Source organism: Colobus angolensis, unplaced genomic scaffold, assembly GCF_000951035.1.
Source record: "Colobus angolensis palliatus isolate OR3802 unplaced genomic scaffold, Cang.pa_1.0 Scaffold349, whole genome shotgun sequence".
NCBI lineage: Eukaryota > Metazoa > Chordata > Mammalia > Primates > Cercopithecidae > Colobus > Colobus angolensis.
In genome coordinates, this window is record NW_012116810.1 from 187,974 (window position 1) to 209,725 (window position 21,752).

Here is a 21,752-nt window from a genome sequence, read left to right on the forward strand (position 1 = left end):
CTTGCCTTCCCAAAATGCTGAGAATACAGACATGGGCCACTGTGCCTAGCCTAATTGTTCTTTTAGAAATAGTGTCAGTCAAATGGACTTGCCATTGAAGATTTATAAGAACACTGTGCAGTAGATTTAAATAGTTTGGATGTCATTATACTTGAGATTTTGTTCATTCTTCCACCTGCCTGTCTATCCATCTGCCTGTCTAGGTTAGCAGGCTAGGTAATCATATGTGATCCTGTTTTCAACAAGGATGTAAACTGTTTTAGATCAGTTTACATATATATCTACATATAAGATGGTTAAAAATAATCATAGAAGAGAAATTAATATCCCTCAATATTAGATTCTTTATGAGAGTGGGCAGCTATGAGGTAGAGTGAAAAGATCCTTGACTTTGTGTTCATATGGATTTCTTTTACGTTCCAGGCCAAATGGTGTACAACCTTGGGCGAATTATACAATCTCTCCCACCCTCAGTCTTCATATGTGAAAAACTGGGTAATAAAAATACTAATCTTCTAAAGGTTTAAGCCTTAGAAATAATGTTATATAAAGGGTGTACACAGTGCCTCTCCTGCTGGAGGCACTTAATAAATGGTAGCTAATGTCTGCATGTGAATGAGAGATAAGGATGGTAAGGATAATTATTAATATTATTATTATTGAAAATGTTTTTAAAATTTACCATCTTTATCATTTTTAAGTGTACAATTCAGTGCTAATAAATACATTTATATCCCTTTTCCCTCAATTTCACCCCTCCCTCGCTGCTCCTGTTCCTGGCCTCTGGTGATGGCAACTGTACTCTGTATGTCATGAGATCCAGTGGTTTGAGCTCTCACATATGAGTGAGAACTTGTGATATTTGTCTTTCTGTATTGGAATGGTAGGGATTATTGAGGCTCACGGTTGACCTAGAAAGTGTATACAACTTAATTTTTTAAATTATCATTGTTTGAGAACTTTTCCTGGCTACCAGCAAGTGTCAGCATGTAGTGATTAGAATTTTCCCTCCTTTTTCATTAACTCTTGAAGATGCTAAGGGGACATAAATTATGAAGGTCTGTAAAGCAGCACCTTGATTTACCTCTGAGAAAGACAACATAGAGTTAGATATAAAGCTGTGTTACTGTCTTGGGCATATCTGTTCTCAAGTTGGAATGCCTGTGTTTGATTGTTAGAGGCAGAGAGAATTATAGTCCTTGTAATGTTGTACTCAATAACATCTGTACAGAGGCTTCTTCCTCCCTACTCTCCATGGCACTTTATATATGCTTCTGCTACTATTTACATATGCCTATTTTAGCATTATATGATAAGTTGCATTGAGGACTTTTTTCTTGCCTTAATTAGGTTAAATATTCTTTAAGTAAGACATAGTATCTTCAGTTTTGTATTTTTGGTGTGGAGCACAGCACAGGGTTGGTAAATTGGCAATATGAAGCAGGAATTTCTTGTTTCTTTTGTTCACTAATATATGTTAAGCACTAGAACAGTGCTTGGCCTGTAGTAGTTACTCAGTATATATTTGTTGGATGAATGAATCTTGTATGCCAAAGATAAAAGTCTTAATATTTAAGAATGTTCTTTTGGCACTATATTGGGTCAGATTTGACAAAATGGTGTAGAACTGATTAATAGGTAAATTCCACCAGAACTTGCAGTCAGCCAACACCTTTGTTTTAGACTACCTCCTATTTGGGAGGGCAAGCATTTAGCTAATTTGGATCTTTAGCTTAATAAACACTAACATGGTCAAAAGTCAGTTAGCAGGAAAGAAAAATGGAAATAAAAGATCTAAATATTTTGTAGATTCATTAACCAATCTATGATTAATTAGTCCTTAAACATTGTATGTTGTAGCCACTAGAAAGGGAAATCTTCTTGTGGGGAAGATATAGTGCTGGGAAATTTGTAAATTATAAACTACAGAGTTAAAGTAGTAAATAAAGGAAATTAGGAAATGTATTTAGAAAGCCAGTATTATATATAGTATTATATTTTTATAGTATATAAATACATATTACTGTAGTATATAAATGCACTAATATATAGTTTATATAACATAAATATAGTAGTATAAATAAACATATCCTCTTAAATATTTAAGACAGGTAAATAGTTTAATCATCCCTTTTTTATGTTTTTTCAATGAGCTAAAAAATAGATTTTATGGTTAAATTCCATTATTTGAGCATATGTTTTCTTTATTGGAATAAAAAATTGTAAAATGTGGTAATATTTATAATTGTGTTTATTATTTGTTAGGTATACTGTATTTATATTTAAGGAAATGTGAGCAAATGACCAAGAATATTTAAATTATATTAGAATGTTCCTTTCAAGTAGGTGCTTTGGAGTTTTAAATTTAATACTTTAATAATGAATGCAAATTGTTAATTATTGTATTGTTTATTGGTACAATGAAAGTGTTGAAGATATGTTCATAAGAAGAATGGTAGTATAAAATAAATTGAGAATAAAATCAAAGTTAATTGAATATGAGGAGACCTTCACTAGTATATCATTAACTTTTACATTTTTTATATCACATTTTTCCACTAGATTATAGAACTACAAAATAATATATTCTTCCTTGAAATTTTGCCATAATTTTGTGTATAAAATTCTTTTGAATAAAATGAATACAGAGGCCAGGCATAGTTGCTCAAGCCTGTATTCCCAGCACTTTGGGAGGCCAAGGCAGGCAGATCACTTGAGCTCAGGAGTTCTAGACCAGTCTGGACAACATGGTGAAACCCCGTGTCTACAATACAAAAATTAGCCTGGCATAGTGGCTTGTGCCTGTAGTCCCAGCTACTTGGGAGACTGAGGTGGGAGAATCACTTGAGCCCAGGAGGTCGAGACTGCAGTGAGCCATGATCGTGCCACTGCACTCCAGCCTGAGTGATGGAGTGAGATCCTGTCTCTGAATGAGTAGAATAGAATAGGGAAGATGGAATAACATATAACAAATAACTCCTGCCTCAGCCTTTCAAGCAGCTGGGATTACAGGTATACACCACCATGCCCAGCTGATTTTTGTATTTTTATTAAACATGGGGTTTCACCATGTTGACCAGGCTGGTCTTGAACTCCTAACCTCAGGTGATCCATCTGCCTCAGCCTCCCAAAGTGCTGGGATTATAGGGGTGAGCCACCGCACCTGGCCAGGAGCCAAAATATTTAAATTAAACAAAGGTGTGTCTTTGTTTCTTGCTATGTAAAGTTAAGAAACACACCTTCATGTTAACATGGAAAAACACTTAAAAATATATGAAAGATAACATTGACATCGGATGAAACCTGGTTGTAAAAGCATAATGAATTATTGCTGTATGCCTTTGGTTTTGAAAAGCAAATGAAGAAACAAAAAGTAAATTTTCCCCAAAGCATCAATAGTCATAAAGCTTACTGAAAGTAGTAAACATTATGAAAACTTGTTGTGTGAAGGTCTAAAAATTCCCTTGTTAGAAGAAAGCTTTCACAGTGTCATGTCATTTTCAGTCAAAGGAGAGCACATTTCAACATTGAAACTGAGTATTGCATTTTAAAATCCCATCTATTTCAGGAGGATTAATATCCACATTGGACCGGGCATGGTACTTCATGCCTATAATCCCAGCACTTTGGGAGACTGAGGTGGGTGGATCACTTGAGCCCAGGAATTTCAGACCAGCTTGGGCAACATGGCAAAACCCTGCCTCTACAAAACATACAAAAACAATTAGCTGGGTGTGGTGGCATGCTCCTGTAGTCCCAGCTACTCGGGAACCTGAGTTGAGAGGATCGGTTGAGCCCAGGAGGTTGAGACTGCAGTGAGCCATGATCATGCCACTGCACTCCATTGTGGGTGACAGAATAAGACCTTGTGTGAAAAGAAAAAAAAATAAAAGTATATCTCCCTATTGTAATTTTTAGAGTACTGTTTCTACAGATTAATATAACTGTTGCCTTTTCACAGCTTTATGCATAGTTGTAATGCATTTCCTGTAATATGTCCTATTATATTTCAGACCATAAGCCCATTTTAATTATTTTTAATTTTTACTTAATATTTACTATATTTGCTCTTTTCTAAATAGTAATTACTGCATTAAATAAGATTTTTACATAACCAACATTTCATTGTAACATTTATTTCCAAGCTTTTGGGAATAGTGCTTATTGATTCAATGATATGTAAGAACTGTGCTATAAATAGTTGGGCAAAACTGACATTTTAAACCACCCCTTCTGTGCTCCATGTTTAACTCTTAATACTGTTCTTGTGGTCTGACCCCACTGCTGCCTGACTCTTTGCTGGTGTTGCTGTCCTCTGTCCTTTGCCTCTTATTGGTGTTACTTTTCTCTTAATCTGAACAAACAATGGGAGGAATGGTGCTGCTGTTTCTTGCACCTTGGTCACAAGCTAACCTCTACATTTTTGTCTAAAGAAGTCACTTTTATTCACTAAGTGCTTTCTATTCCCATTCTGTTTCAGTAATGCCTTGATTGGTTGTGTCACCTGTGCAGTAGTTGAAAATGGATATGAGTATACAATTTCAGGACCTCCCTGCTTCCTTGTAGATCATTTGACCTTATGTAAGTGATTTAACAGTCATGCAGTCAGAATTGTTAGAGTAAATAATTTCCATCTTCATTACTGTATCTTTGTATTCATGAACACTTGCAGGAACATAATATTCTTCAGTTAAATTTAGGCAAGTTTAAAAAAATTAGACTAAATAAGTAACAAATCTAAAAATCAAGCTAGTTTACATATTTGGAGACTTCCATTTTTGTAATATTGGTGAATGAATAGTTTCTTTTGAGTACTTATTAATTTGAAATACCAACAATTGATAAAGTGTAAATTTACTTGAGGAAGTAATTAATGTAGGTTTTTTGTATGAAAGCAGTCTGATATCAAATTATGATTATATGTACATTTTAACTTAGTTACATTATAACTTTTAAAAAGTTTCTTTGCCAAAAAAAATTAGTGAACAGTTTATTATTTATTTCTACAAATACAACTAAAGTAGCATGAGTAGAGAGTTTAAAAGGAATAGGAAAACAGATTTCTTTACATGATAGATTGTAAGAAAATGTTGGGTGCCAACACCTAATAAGATATTTAAAAATAATACTGCTTTTAGTTATGAATATTTCTGTTACTTATTTTATCATATATCTAATTGTATGGTGGTTCAGGTTGATTTGAGATTACAAACGTTGATGTTGAAACTTCATAGCTTTAGACCATCTTTTTTTGTGTCAGTTTGTGTCAGCTAAATCATCAGTTTCATTTGCTCATTTATAACTGTAATACGTAAACTGGTTCAAAAGGATTATTACACTTTTTTAGACATTGTGCAGACTCCATTTTAGTAGCTCCAAAATAAGACATTGGAGTTGAATTAGGGGAAAACTGATATTATGCAGGAGTGCTGTCCTCACTTTCACCAGAAAATGTATTTAAATTGGAATTTCCAAACGTGAGAAATCTGAAAGGAATAAAAAATGCTAGTCCTTAATGTTAGCCGTATGGTTGGTGTTAGCCAAAATGAGGTTCAGGCTGTGATGCTCTGTAGCCACTGTATGACCTACCCAAAGGCAATCAGAACATACTCCTTTCTTCCTTTTTTCTTTTCTTCCTTTTTTTTTTAAACTAATTGGCCCATGTTTAGTTTACTGAATGTCATCTGGACTCAGTAAAAAGCAAGTGACCTGCATTGAATTAGTGTAATTGTAATACAAACAGAATATTGCATAGTTTTGGTCTTATACAGGAAAGGAGAAAGTTGGAAAGATTTTTCTGTTTGATAAATAGAAACTGAAGATATGGGGATCCAGGCCTGGTTCATACTTGATTTTACCTTTCATGTCTCTTTGTAAGATCAGTATTTGGGCTTTTAGGCATTTTTCCTCTGTAAAAAAAATACTGGTTTTCATTTTGAAATTTACTATGAAAGAAGTCTGCTTTTTATAAAAAAAAATAAAATAAAATCTTACAAATGATGTATATTAAGTCATGGATCTAATTCAATCATAAGGAAGTTAGCATTGTCCAAAAGGGAAGTACTTTATGCACTACTAGGATTGTCAGGAACTTGACATATTATTTTACCTTTATCATGACCAATATTGCAAGGACATTTTCAAATGCCATTTTATTAGTTTTGGATAGTTTATGTTTATTACATTCTGTGTCAGATGGGTAATAGCTCCATTTGCTAAGGGAAAAAAGCTGACAAATTTAAATTTCATTTTAAATAATGTGTTTAAAATTTTAACTATATGACTTTGGTCTTATAATTAATAATTTGGTTTTGAAAGTGTCATTTTGAAATGGAATTATTTGGCATCCTGAAATTCATAGTCTGTGTAACTTATACTCTTACAATAGGACACTGCCAGTACAATAACTATAAACAGGTTAGATCTTCCTATTATAATCTTGGAGTGCCTAGTACTTTTTGTCTTTAACACATATTTTTCCCATATGTACAGTGAGAATAATTATAATCTTTATCCTGAGAAGTTGTTATGAGGATTGAATGAGGTAATTCATGTTTCCTTGGGGAATGCCCCACAGAGTTAATTGATATTATTATCATTGTTGTTCTGTTTTTTACTATTTTAGAGGTGCTTTGGAGTCATAGAAGGAATGTATGGCTTTATTAGGAAGGGTTGTATTAGGGAAAGCATAAAAAAAAGGTAATGTACTAAAAACATATTGAAAGATGAATAATTAGACAATGCCTCATGACCAGAGGTAAGCCATGCTGAGAAGAACTTGTACTTTATTTTGTAAGTAATGGGGAAAGATTGGAGTTTGAAGTAGGGGTTCAGCAGTCTGCATTTGAACAAGCCCACCAAGAAATTCTGATGCATGGTAAAATTTAAGAACAATTGTTATATGTACATATTTATATAGATAAGAACTATTGTTATATGTACATGTTTATATAGATTAAAAATGTACAGATGTTTTAAATAACATTACTTTTAATTCTGTGTGTTTTTTTACTTAATAATACAGTCTAGCAAGTTTCTGATCAGTAGACTCAATTTTCTCCTACATGTATTGTAAAATTAGAAATATTTCCTGCTAGGAAGTAATTGTCTTCAGATTAAGTTAGTAACCAAAAGTATTCTTTATCCACCTGAAAAGAGGTAGCATAACTTGATGGTTAAGATCATGGGCTTTGGAGCTAGACTGCCTGGGTTCCATTTTCAACTCTGTCCTTTATTTGCTGAGTATTTGAGGGCAAGTTATTTAACCTTTCTATTCTTCAGATTTCTCATATATAAAATGGAGAAATACTTCCTCATAGAATTTTGGTGAGGATTAAAAGAAATAATTTTTGTAAAGCTACTTAGTATGTTGCCCCATACATAGTGCTATATAGAGAAAATGTAATAGTAACAACAATAATTACAACATATGATAACATGAATGTATCAAAGTTATCAAAAGTTACATAATTAAAAGTATCAAAAGTATCAAAAATTACATAATTAAAACATTTAACAATAGTGCTGAGATAGCCTAAGCACAGCATGCTTATTGCTTAAAAAGCCCTAGTTAAATGGCCATATACATATGCCTGAACTTTCGAGCCTCATTTTACCCTTTTCTGGCTGCAGCATTATAGAAGGGTATGCCTCTTCCTTCTTTTTTTTTTTTTTCTCCTACCTATCACTTATTTCCTCTCTGCTATGGAACTTCACAGGCTCACGTGCTCCTTGATTTAGGAGACAAACAATTCTCCTTTGGGAGAATGAAAAAACAGTGAAAACAACTTGGAGATGCTGGATTTGAATTATCTCAAAATAGTATAGAAAACGCATGCCTGTAGTCCCAGCTACTTGGGAGGCTGAGGTGAGAGGATCACTTGAACCCAGGAAGCAGAGGTTCCAGTGAATTGCTTTATATGTGACTCTGAAAGAAAGGCTCTGAAAGACAGCAGTAGAGAACAGTTCTTTACTGCTGTCTTACCCCTTTCTTTCAGAGCCATGTGTAAAAAGACTAATGGATACTTGCTGCTTCCATTTGCCCACTTGCTTCTCATGTATCCCTGAACAGACTTTGGCTGTGTCTTCCCTACCACCCTACTGAAATTATTAACACCTTTACTCCTATTTGGCATTGGTAACCATTCTCTGTTTGTTAAATCTCTTACTTTTTTCGATTTCTAGGAGATCACCATTCCCTGGCTTTCCTCCAGCTTTTATCTCTGTCTTGAATTCTAGACTTATTTCTAATAATCTGCTTATATAATTTTCTTTTCTTTACTATTTTGAAATAATTCAAATCCAGTATCTCCAAGTTGTTTTCACTGTTTTTTCATCAGACTTGTTTCTCCTTTTATATCTGAACCAACTATATATTTGAAGCAATTGGTTGGGTGGTGGTGCCATTAACCAAGAGTATCCTCCTTCTGTCCAATCTTCCGCCTTTGTTTTTTATTTTATTTTGAGAAAGGGTCTCACTCTGTCACCCAGGCTGGAGTACAGTGGCATGATCTCCACTCACTGGAACCTCTGCTTCCTGGGTTCAAGTGATCCTCCCACCTCAGCCTCCCAGGTAGTTGGGGCTACAGGCATGCACCACCACCCCTGGTTAATTTTTGTATGTATACATATTTTTTCTTTTAGAGACAGGGTTTCACCATGTTGCCCAGGCTGGTCTTAAACTCCTGGACTCAAGTGATCTGCCTGCCTTGGCCTCCCAAAGTGCTGGCATTGCAGGCCACTGTGTCTGGCCCAATCTTCTGCCTTTAATCAGTCACCAGGTCCTGTTGATGTTTCCTTCCCTCCTTCCTGTCCAGCTCCACTGCCACTGAGCTGATTCAAGTTTTCATTATTCACCAGTTCCCATCTCTATAACTTTCTTAATATCTCTCAAGTAATATCCCCTTCGTTTCATCCACATCTTTATTTTTCCTTCCAGATTTTTTAATACTCCACATCACCAAATAATTTATTTGGAATCGAGATTAAAAGAACATTTGACAGTTGTGAATGTATGTTTATTCTGAAACTTCTAGCTAGTTGTACTGCTAACCCTTGACAACTTACCAGATTAATTTTACTTTATTTCTTCAGGCCTGGGGTTTTTTGATGACTTCAAATTTGGGATCTTCAAATTTGAAGTTAGGGAATGTATTCATGTCTGCTTTACCATACCTTTGCTTGTGCTTAAAAAGCTTCCTGTCCGGCTCTTGCTGGTACTCTGGATCAATATCAACAGATCCTCCAGTTGTCTGTCACTTAGATTTGTATTCTCTAACCTTGTACATGGAGAGTTTCTGTACAGGATCAAGTTCCTTATTAAACGCCACTGCTGTAACACCAATGTTCCTCTGCAAACGGACTGAGACTGCTGACCGAAAGACAGAGGAGAACCTGAAGAACCTCTGGAGAATCGTGCCGATTCTGTTACTTGCACTCAGTCCTGAGCTGCCAAAGCCACCACCGCTGCCACCGTTCTACCTTCTTCTGGATCAGTACCAACTGATTTAATAATCTACAGTCTCAATCTCCTTTCTAAAGTAAACTTCACGATACTGCTAGATTGACCATCTTAAATGAAACACAGCTCATATTACTGTCTTACTTAGGATCCTCCCCATTAACAGCCAGATTTTTAAGGGTGTCATGTAAGGCCTTGGGCTCTGCATACGTCTTTATTCATGTGACATTTCCTTTCCTTTAGCCATACTATCATTTGTAGGTAGCGTTAGGTTTACCTCTGCCCTCTTCTCAGTGTTACTTTGTGCCTGCATTTTCTCCTGTCCTTTTTCTACGCATTCTGTCTCGGAAACTTTTCCTCTGGGCTTCCTTTGCATCCTGTGTACCCCAAGATCATAGAAGTTATCATTTTCTGTTATAGTTTATATGACTTCCCTACCACATGATGAATTTATTGATAGCAGCATGTGCAATTTTTATTTTGTGTCTTCAGTATCTAATACTATGCTTTATGACATACTAATTGTTAAATAAATGATTAATACATTTGTATACAAATTTGGGGTAAATAATTTTCATTTGCTTTTTTTTTAATAACTGGGAATGTTGAGGTGGACATATCTATATTGAATAAACCTTGAAGGAAAGAATATTATCTCTCTCTTATCAGTGAACAGCTTGAGTGCTACCATGTGTTCAGCCATGGATGAGGCACTACATGAATGAAATCAAAATACGAGGGAAGGACTGGTGTTATAAATTGCTTTTTCTTTGACAAAATATTATTTAAAATAATTCATTTTATACTCATAATGCATATTTTTTTTAGTACAGTTTAGTTTTAGGAAAACAAATCATTTAGGTTAACATCTAAAATGTCAATTTTGAACTTCACTGACTATAGTATGGCACGTGTCCAATAGAATCTGTTAAAAATTTTCCTCTGGGTCAGATCTAAGTTGAGAAGAATGAGGTAACTTTAATGTGAACCTAGATTGTAATGCAGTCTTTCTCTCCAGTGAATTGCCAAATTCACAATTCCATTTGTATCTGGAATTGGGGAAGCTGAGTTTAATATGGATGTTTGCCAAGTTAGCAAATCTTGGCAAGATAGTCTTATTCTCTGTGCTTAATTATATAGTTTTATTATAAAGTTTTTCACATGTTCATTTGTAGGTATCTATTATTCTCTTGAGGTGAGTTCACATGGTTGCCAATCTCTCATTTATACTTTATTCTTTTGGTAGTTAATCATTTACTGTCAAGCCTTCCATCTTTCTTAGAAGACTACATTTTTATTTTTATTTTTACATTTTTATATATTACCACTAGTGAACCAGTTTTGTCTCTTTGCTAGGTTTATGGATTTTTGAGCAGTGCAAGTGTAAATCCCTCAGGAAGGCCAAATTCTTGGTATATTAATTCATTTCATATTTACTCAGTGCCTGCTCAGACGCTATTTTAGGCACTCATACATAGCAGTGAATGAAACAAAGTTCCAGCTTCTTAGGTGCCTATTTGTAATGGGGAGAATAAATTACACACAAAAAACTGGGCGTGGTGGTCCACGTCTGTAATCCCAGCACTTTGGGAGGCTGAGGCAGATGGATCACCCAAAGTCAGGAGTTCGAGACCAGCCTGACCAACATAGTGAAACAATTGGTCATAGTGAAATAATTCTATTAAAAATAAAAAATTAGGCAGGTATAGTGGTGCACGCCTGTAGTCCCAGCTACTTTGGAGGCTGAGGCAGGAGAATTGCTTGAACCCAGGAGGCAGAGGTTGCAGTGAGCTGAGGTCGTGCCGCTGCCCCCTAGCCTGGGAGACAGAGTAAGATTCTGTCTCAGGAAAAAAAAAAACACAAAAAAGCGAAAACTATAACATATCAGATACTGATAACTGCTATGAAGAAAAAGCAGGATAAGAGGGATACAGAATGACAGATATGTTTGTGATATTATATGTAGGATGGTCAAGAAAGGCCTGTCTAATAAGGTGACTTATAGTAGAGATGTAAAGGAGGTAGGTAAATGAGCAATGCAGATTTCTGGGGAAAGAATGTTCTAGTCAGAGGAAACTGATGTGTGACTGTGTTTGATGTTTTAGAAACAGTAAGGAGGTTTAAGTGGCTGGAGCTGGATAAGATGGTCAAAGAAGTAGGAGATGAGATCAGAGGGATGGCAGGGGAACAGATCACTTAGAGCCTTCTTAAACCACAGCAGGACCTTTAACTTTTACCCTGAGTGAAACAGGAAACCATTGCAGGGTTTCGAGTAGAGGAATGGTATGGTCTGACTGTGATTTAAAGGGCTCATTCTTCATTGAGAAGGGATTGTAGCAGGACAAGAATGGAAGCCAGGTGAATAGTGAGGAGGTTACTTCTTCAGTAGTCCAGGTAAGAGATGATGGTGGCTTGAACCAGGGTAGTAAAGGTAAAGTTGTTGAGATGTGGCCAGATTCTGGATATTTGTATATTCTGATGATCTAAATGTGGAATGTAAATGAGACTCAAGGATTATTGGCCTAGGTTTTTGGCTCAGATATCTTGAATGATGAAGATAAATGATGTTAAACATATTCATAGTTAATGTGTTTTAATTAAAAAAAGACATTTACTTTATGTCAGGTTTATCTCTTAAAACATATTCTGCTTTGGCATTTCTCATAGCTAGAAAATCTCATCTTCATACTGTTTATTATTATTATTTTTATTTTATTTTATTTTTTATTTTTTTTGAGACAATGCCTCCCTGTCACCCAGGCTGGAGTGCAGTGGTACCATTAGGGTTCACTGTAGCCCTGACCTCCCAGGCTCAAGTGATTCTCCCACCTTGGCCTCCCAAGTAGCTGCAACTACAGGCATGTGCCACCACCCCTGCTAATTTTTAAAATTTTTGGGGGAGATTGGGTCTCGTTGTGTTGCCCAGGCTGGTCTCGAACACGTGGGCTCAAGCAGTCCTCTCGCCTTACTTAGCCTCCCAAAGTGCTGGGATTACAGGCATGAGCCACCATGCCCGGCCCATGTTGTTTCTTAATACTTCACGTTTTATTATCTCAATATATGCTGTTTGTTTGATGCTTGGTTCTGAACTCTTTTTAAAATGTAGTTTATATTATTATTCAAACATGGTGAAACTAATAGGTCAGGAGACAACAGCCATTGAAAAGATTGATACAGTTTCTAAGTGGAGAGGGCATGGCACATCAGATAGGGTGGCATATACGCCACGCCACATAGTGCTCATAGGGAAGCACCAGGGTTGGTTAGGAGGCAGAAATATCTAGGGAAATCATTGGGGAGAGACTTTGTCATGATTTTAGTGAGAAGGAACAGGCGATGCAGGGTAAGGAGAATTGGCTGATTTTAATAATCTCGACATATTCACATGTAAGAGCAGCCCCATGTTTGATATCTGGCCCTGGTGTGATTGTTAGAACAGGGGACTATTCTAATAGTCCCAAAATATAAGAGTTCTTTGAGAGCTGAACATTGGGGATGGATGGGAAGTAGTTTTAGATTGAGTGGTTTGCATGTGAAAAGCACTTAAGGAGGGGTAGTTTGCTGTCTAAGAAGTAGCTAGCCTTGGGAGGGGCAGTCTCTCCTGGATCAGCAGGGTTCCCATCAAGAATATGGAAAACAAAGTAGAAACTGTTTCTGTATGTTATATTTGCTTGGCTTCTGTGTTTTTAATACTACCATCCTAGTTTATGCCCTCTATTGGTCTGGCCAGGAAAATTACAGTAGGACTACCTTTCCATCTTTAGTTTTTTTCTTTGTTTCCTCCCTAGCATTTATTTTCGTTATCGGTAGCCACAAAGGGGAGTCTTGATTGTATGACTTTACCTAGATCCCTCTAGATTAGTAAACTTTTGACCGTGTTCTAAATAGTGCTTTAGGGTTCCCCATATTTGATTTGAAGTTCACTTGATTATATGAACTAATGTTTGTGAGAGGAAGGAACGTGGGTGTGTGGGGCCTCCAGTTTTTTTCATGCCACTTTCAATTATTGTGGGTTTAAAAAAGGATTCTGTACTAGGGTTCCATGTATGAGTTTATTTGGAAAATAGATTTCACTGCTCAAAAGTTGGTAAACTCTTGTAAATGACTATCAAGTTTCCTTATTATAGCATGAATTTTTTTTCTTCTGTGTCTAGGGTGATAGGCCTACCAGCTGAGCCTATCATACTAAAGAGAGTAGTCTAATTTTGTGTATGAAGTACTTGAGTCTTTTCTGAGTCACATAATTTAGCCAAAGTCACAAATCTATTATTGGGGGAAAAGAGAAGTGGTATAACCTGTGTCTAAAAATCCATCAAGTTACCCTAAAAAACTATTACTGTACAAATTCCTCACTTGGCCTTTACTCTTGCTGTCCCACCCAGGTTTCCAGCCTTCTCTCAGCATCCCCCTGTATAGACAATTTTCCTGCCAAACAAGGTGATTTAACGTTTTCCAAACCTATCACCTTGGTCTACTTTATTCCTTTAATTTCATCACTGTCTTCCAATTATAGGCACATTCCTTTTTTTTTGGAGTGGGGAGGGGAGTGGAGACAGGATCTTCCTCTGTTGCCCAGGCTAGAGTGCAGTGGTCTGATCATAGCTCACTGCTGTCTTGAACTCCTGGCCTCAAACTGTTCTTCTGCCCCAGCCTCCTGAGTAGCTGCGAGCATAGGCACATACCACCAGGACTGGCTAGTTTTTAAAATTTTGCTTTTGTAGAGATGGGGTTGCGCTATTTTTGCCCAGGCTAGTTTCTAACTCTTGGCCTCAAGTGATCTTCCCACCTCTGCCTCCCAAAGTGCTGGGATTATAAGTGTGAGCCACCATGCCTGCCTGTGTATTCCTTTAACTTAGCAAGTGTTTGTGAAACACCTGCTTTGTGTTGGGCACTCTGCTGGACTCTTGAATGTAGGGATAAATAAAATTCTTTCTGCTTCAGAGAACCCCCAGGGTAAGGAAAGCCAAAAGTCTAGCATGAGGAATCTACAGTCTTTCAAGAGTACTTCACATTGGATGTGTCTAGTAACATTGTGTGGCCAGACCAAGTGGTTGACAACAAATGGTAAGAGATGAGCCTGGAAAATTGAAAAGAGAGAAAAGAGGCCATGAGCAAAGTATTGTGGATAGCTTGTATAAACTGGAAAAATCAGGGGCAAGTTCTGTCTTACAATTTCCAGAAATTCTAATTCTGTCAGGAGTAGGTATCTTTAGTTTTATGTAGAGTTGTTGTGTTACTGGACTGTGTTTTAAACAGATATAAAACAGATATTGAAGGAGAAACTAGAGACAGGAGAATTAGTTACATGTTTGTTGTAGTATCCTACTGAGCTGTTTGCTTAGTACCTGAATTTTAACAACCACAAATATTTGTAGTATCAACTTATCTTATATATTTTCTCATTTGCTGTTAAAACAACATCGTGTGCTGGCACAATTAGATATCCACATGTACAAAAATGAAATTAGACTCCTACCTCATACGATATAAAAATGTTAATTCAAAATGCACCAAAGACCTAAATTTTTTTTTTTTTTTTTTTGAGGCGGAGTCTTGCTTTGTCGCCCGGGCTGGAGTGCAGTGGCCAGATCTCAGCTCACTGCAGCCTCTACCTCCCGGGTTTATTCCATTCTCCTACCTCAGCCTCCTAAGTGACTGGGACTACAGGCGCCCGCCACCACGCTTGGCTGATTTTTTGTATTTTTTAGTAGAGACGGGGTTTCACCGTGTTAGCCAGGATGGTCTCGATCTCCTGACCTCGTGATCCGCCCGTCTCGGCCTCCCAAAGTGCTGGGATTACAGGCTTGAGCCACTGCGCCCGGCCCAAAGACCTAAATTTAATAGCTAAATCTATAACATTTTTAGTAGGAAACATAGATGTAAATCTTAGGCTTTGGTGTGTGTGTGTTAGCTTGTTTTAGCATTGCTATAAAGAAATACCTGAAGCTGGGTAATTTATAAAGAAAAGAGGTTTAATTGGCCCACAGTTCTACAGGTCATACAAGCATGGTGCTAGCATCTGCTTGGCTTCTGGTGAGGCCTCAGAAAGCTTTTACTTCCTGAGACAGTGGGGGCATGAGTATGTCACATGGTGATAGCAGGAGCAAGAGAAAGGGGAGGAGTCTCAGGCTCTTTTAAATAACCAGATCTTTTTTTTTTTTTTTTTTTTGGTGCAACTCCGTCTGTCACCCAGACTGGTGCAGTGGCACGATCTCGGCTCACTGCAACCTCTGCTTCCTGGGTTCAAGCAATTTTCCTGTCTCAGCCTCCCAAGTAGCTGGGATTACAGGCACATGCCACCACGCCTGGCTAATTTTTGTATTTTTAGTAGAGATAGAGTTTCATCATGTTGGCCAGGCTGGTCTTGAACTCCTGACATGATCCACCTGTCTCTGTCTCTCAGAGTGCTGGGATTATAGGCACATGCCACTGTGCCTGGCTAATTTTTGTATTTTTAGTAGAGACGCGGTTTTCCATGTTGGCCAGGCTGGTCTCGAACCCCTGAGTTCAAGTGATCCACTAGACTCAGTCTCCCAAAGTGTTGGGATTACAGGCGTGAGCCACTGCGCCCGGCCTATGATGAGTCTTAAGACTTGAGTCCAAGTTACATAGCCTTTAGAGGTGGCATGGAATGTTTTTCCAGGTATGAAGTGGGGACAGAATTTTTTTCTCTCTTAATCTTTTCTCTCTACATTCTGTACTCTTAAATTGTTTATTCAGCAAACATTATCTTTTGTATACTAAGCATTGCACCTGGAACTGAGGATATGGAAAGCAGTGTGGAGCTAGAATCACTTACCAAAATTCTAAAGTTTCTAGTTTGGGAGGCTGGTTGATTGGTGATTAAAGAGAGAGTGACTCCAAGGGGAGTAAGATTGGTGAGATCAAGAAAATTTCTTATTTCCCCATGCAGACTTGCATGTAGTTCCTAGAGGCTGTTTGAAAGAATACCTTATCCTCATTGTCTCTATTTTATTAAAATACCTTTACTTTCTTTTAAACTTCTTTTAAATTGTTTCTTCATATTTGCCAGAGATCACTTATTATCAAATCTGATGGCCTCATCTCAGTCCCCTTCTTACCCCTGACCTCCTAAAGCAGGGCCTTTTTTCTTTGAAGGGCCAGATAGTAAATGTTTTAGTCTTTACAAGTCATATGGACTCTGTTGCAGTCGTTCAGCTTTTCCATTATAATGTGAAAGTAGCCATATAGACAGCACATAAATGAATGAGTGTGGCTGTGTTCCCATAAAACTTTATTTGCCAAAACAGGCAACTGGTTAGATTTGGCATGTGGGCTGAAGTTTTCCTGATTCCTGCTCTGAAACATTTGATTGTATTTCTACCTTTTTTGGGAAGGGAGGGAAGAGAGTGTTTCTTTACTTCAGTGATCCTTTTCCCCCTTTTCTCATTGAATGGCACCTTTTCCTGTATAGTCACTTTTTCATGTGATTCTGTCTACAGCTATTTTCTTGCTTTATACTCAGGCTTCTGTTAAGTCTTCTAGGCTGCAGATTCTTTACCCGCTTCTAACAGGAAATAACTAAGGTGGAGAGTTCACTCCTGCTGCTGCCTTTATGGCTGCTTCCTTTCCCCCCCACCTCCTTTTATCAGGGGAGCATCTCGGGGGCAGGGTGAGGGGCAGCCTCTTGTGATAAAGGGAAGAGAAAAGAGAGTCATTACCATGACATGGTAGATGGTTCTGAACCACTGTTTTCAGGGTTATAGTAGGGTAGATTGCTTCCTCATATTTGCCCTCGTAAGTCCCCCACTTCAGCATCCTGTGCAGGCCTGTATGCCTAGAAAGTACCTTTAAGTGTAACATTCTGAGCTGCTGTGGATGTTTTTTCTGTGGTGGTTATCTGTTGTCAGTTACAACAAACACTTCTTTTTCTTCCTCACAACTGTAAAATAGGGAAGAAAGAAAATCTCATTGTCCCAAATTATCCATTTTCCATTCTTCCTGAAATTTTGCCAAATAGATTCATTTCAGTTTTTAAGCCAAACACATGGGAGGTTTAAGCATAGATGAGAGAGTTACTGTTCATCCTGGCATCATTATGGAAAGGCTTAATCAGTTTGCCTTTTCTCTTGTTAAAATGAGATAGACTTAGCAATGGAAGTTGTAATAGGTGTGAGGGAGGGAAGAAAGGTCAGAGAGAAACATGGCACTTTGGGCTTTTTCTGGAAGCAGAGCCAGCAATGAGAGCTGGGGTTTTTGGGCTTGTAGAAGTGGGACTGGGAGAGAAAAAAGGGAAGTGGGAGGATGCACAAGACAAATGTCAGTTTTGAAAATGTGCCTACTTTCCAGATCTTTGCTCTTCTTTGCTGCCTTTCTTGATCTTTACTATAATGATGAGTGTGTGTGTGTGTGTGTGTGTGTGTGTGTGTGTTGTGGGAGAGAGGGTACAGAGGAAGTGCAATAAAGGAGAAACCAGAGGTAATTTGTCAGTAATCCTCGAATAGCAGTAAGGCTCACAATTTAAGCGCCTTCTTTCAAGATATACTGCTAGCTAATGACAAGGCCACGACCATTTAGCTGGCTTTCTTTTTTTGTCATGTTTCTCTGTGGTGTTACGTATAAGAAGTAACTGCTAATTCACACTCAGCAGTCTTCTCTGGAGGTTTTTATTTTAATCACCGATCTTTCGATCTTTCTCATTTTCTTGGGTTTAAAATTCAACTGGACTTCATCCTCAGGCCATTTAACTTACTTTTCCTCCTTTTTTCCAGCTTGTCAGTATCCTCAGGCATTCGCTTTACTCCCCTCTCTAGCCAAGACACTGCTCTGTCACTTGAACCACTTTCTTTTTTTCTTCTTTTTTGAGACAGAATTCTGCTCTTGTTGCCCAGGCTTGAGTGCAGTGGCGTGATCTCAACTCACTGCAACCTCCACCTCCCAGGTTCAAGCTATTCTCCTGCCTCAGCTTCCCAAGTAGCTGGGATTACAGGTGTCTGCCACCATGCTAATTTTTTGTATTTTTAATAGAGATGGGGTTTTACCATGTTGCCCAGGCTGGTTTCGAACTCCTAACCTCAAGTGATCCACCCGCCTTGGTCTCCCAAAGTGCTGGGATTACAGGCATGAGCCACCGCGCCCAGCTGAACCACTTGCTTTTAACTCCTGTTTTTCCTTCTCATTTTTGCTGTATCTTCCTAACAATGTACCAATACTAAACTAATTCCATAGTAATAATTATAGTAACTATTATTTATTGTCTACTATCTGACCGACTCTATGATAAAGTTTTACATAACTCTAGAACAACTCTAAAAGGAGTAGATATTATTATTGGCACACTCTATGTAACTATCATTATTATAATTCTAGATAACAACCCAGGACACAGCTACACTGACAGAGGTAGGTTATCACTCAGACTTTAAAAACCTCAAAGGTTTTACCTTTCCCATTTTGCTGTGTTCCTTCTAACCAGTCGATTATGTAACTGTGAAGACTGATGCCTCCAAAAGATTGATCTCTAATCTGAAATGGACAGTTGGCAATCCTTTCACATGGGTCCCCTACGCCTAACACCTCATTCTCTTCTGGATCTGTTGCAAAATTTCTTTACCCCATCACTCCTTGGTCTTGGCAGACTTGCTTTCTGGTCCAAAGAAAAACTGGAGACTATTAGCAGTTCACTGTTTCTGTCCCCCCATTTAACTTAATGTTTTAGTCTGTTCCTGCTGCTATAACAAAATGCTAAAGACTGGTTGATTTAAACAGCAGAAGTTGGCCGGGCGCGGTGGCTCAAGCCTGTAATCCCAGCACTTTGGGAGGCCGAGACGGGTGGATCACGAGGTCAGGAGATCGAGACCATCCTGGCTAACACGGTGAAACCCCGTCTCTACTAAAAAATACAAAAAATTAGCCTAGCGAGGTGGTGGTCGCCTGTAGTCCCAGCTACTCGGGAGGCTGAGGCAGGAGAATGGCGTGAACCCAGGAGGCGGAGTTTGCAGTGAGCTGAGATCCGGCCACAGCACTCCAGCCTGGGCGGCAGAGCGAGACTCTGTCTCAAAAAAAAAAACAGAAGTTTATTTTCTAACAGTTCTGGAGTCTGGACTTCCAAGATCAAGGTGTTGGCAGGCCTGGTTTCTTCTGAGGTCTCCCTCTGGCTTGCAGATGGCTGCCTTCTGTGTGTTCTCACATGGCCTTTGGGTTTTTGTTTTTGTTTTTGTTTTTGTTTTTGTTTGAGGCAGGGTCTTGCTCTGTCTCCCAGGCTGGAATGTCATGGCACGATCACAGCTCACTACAGCCGCAACTTCCTGAGCTCAAATGATCCTCCCACCTCAGCCTCCTAAGTAGCTGGGACTACAGGTGCGCACCACCATGCCTGGCTAATGTTTGTATATTTTGTAGAGACAGGCTGTCGCTACGTTGCCCAGGCTGGTCTCAAACTCCTGGGCTCCAGTGATCTGCCTGCCTTGGCCTCCCAAAGTGCTGGGATTACAGGCGTAAGCTATCATGCCCAGCCCTGACCTTTGGTTTTGAATGTACACATTCCTAATGTCTCTTCTTCTTCTTACAAGGACACAAGTCATACTGGATTAGAGCCCCACCTTTATGACCTCATTTAACCTTAATACCTCTTTAAAGGCCTAATCTGCAAATACAGTAACATGGGGCATTAGGGCTTTGACGTAAAATTTGGTAGTGGTAGTGGTGGGGGGACAGGACACAATTCAGTCCATAACAGTCAGTATCTATACTTTTCCTTTCTTCCCTTGTCTCTTCCTCCCCGCCTTTCTTTTTCTTCCTTTCTTCCTTCCCTTTATTTTTTCTTCCCTTGTTTCTTTCTCTCCTCCTTCTCATTTCATTCTTCACTCCCTCACAATATGCTCCATGTGGAGGAAGAGGATTCCTTCTCTGCTCAAGCTCAATGTCTTAACCCCTATTCTGTATCCCCTTCTTTCTTTTTCTTGTATTTTGGAGCATTACTTCATCATTTGTTCACTCTCCCATTTATTTTCTTCAGTTTCTTTTACATGGGTTTTCTTTTATCGGTAAGTAAATATACTACTTCTCAATCATTATTACTACTACTATTGTATTCTATTATGCATATTAATACCAAGTAATTTGTTATTATAAGATGTAACAATCTAAATGCTATACAGATAATCCTTCTAATTTTAAAAAGGGAACTAGTACAGGTTTTTGCAATTTCAGAGCAGTTTCTATTTCTTAGTTTGATAGAATATTTCTACCTTAATATTAAGCTAAAAATATGCTAAAACTATTGTAATAAAAGTTTAACACATTAGGATAGGCAAACACATAATTTCCATCTTCTTCTGAGATATAGAAATGTGTTGATTACTTTAAATGTAGCAATTGTAGGGAATTCTCTGCCAAGTTACAGAAATCTATGTATTAATATACTTCTTGAAGTAGGTCCTCGATAATTTTGATTTTTTTACAGACCCTTGAGTTTACCATGATGAACTGTCATTGCAATACTTATTTGCACTTACTATACCAAACTTCAGTTTTGCTATATCATTAAAGTTTGTTTCTTTTAGATTGCTTTGGGAAGCTGTATATTGTAGTGTAGCTGTAGGAAATTTACATACAATGAATGAATGGCAATATAATACACATCTTTATGTTTATTTATAAGCCATAACTAATCCTATTTAGTATTTGGTTTATTGTATTGAGTGACTAATAGAATCAGGGAAGGTAAACCAAAAAATCCATTTTTTTTTGGAGATGGAGTCTCGTACTGTCACCCAGGCTGGAGTGCAGTGGCGCAATCTTAGCTCACTGCAACATCTGCCTCCCAGGTTCAAGTGATTCTTCTGCCTCATGAATAGCTGGGAACACAGGCATACACCACCACACTCAGCTAATTTTTTTTTTTTTTTTAGTAGAGACAGGATTTTACCATGTTGGCCAGGCTAGTCTTGAACTCCAGACCTCAAGTGATCTGCCCGCCTCAGCCTCCCAAAGTACTGAGATTACAGGCATGAGCCACGATGCCCAGTGTCTGAATTTTTTTTTTTTTGTATGTAGAATTTTTCATTTGACAGTCTTTTTTTCTCAGCCACAGATATATTTTACTTGCAACAAGGTTTTTCTCATATGTCCACAATCTGTATCATCTGGCCATATGGAGCTTCTTATGTAAGCAATTACCACTGGTTCTGGGACTAGCTGTATAGATATGTTGCTTTATTCAGGGTCGTAGTGTTAAAAAAAAAACACTCTGAGCTTCCACCTTAAGAACGTACAGACAGCTGGGTTATTGGGTGGAGAGAGTACCATTCAACTGAATCAATGTAATGCA

General features: G+C 38.0%; 1 protein-coding gene and 1 pseudogene across 1 annotated transcript in view; one reads left to right on the top strand and one right to left on the bottom strand.

Annotated features, from left to right (window-relative positions):
- Positions 1-21,752, top strand: part of STK3 (serine/threonine kinase 3) — a gene marked incomplete at its 5' end in the record, with an annotated part of 303,446 nt that overhangs the window by 109,703 nt on the left and 171,991 nt on the right. The gene's annotated exons all lie outside the window — the stretch shown is intronic.
- On the bottom strand, positions 8,639-12,125 carry LOC105519403 (annotated as a pseudogene).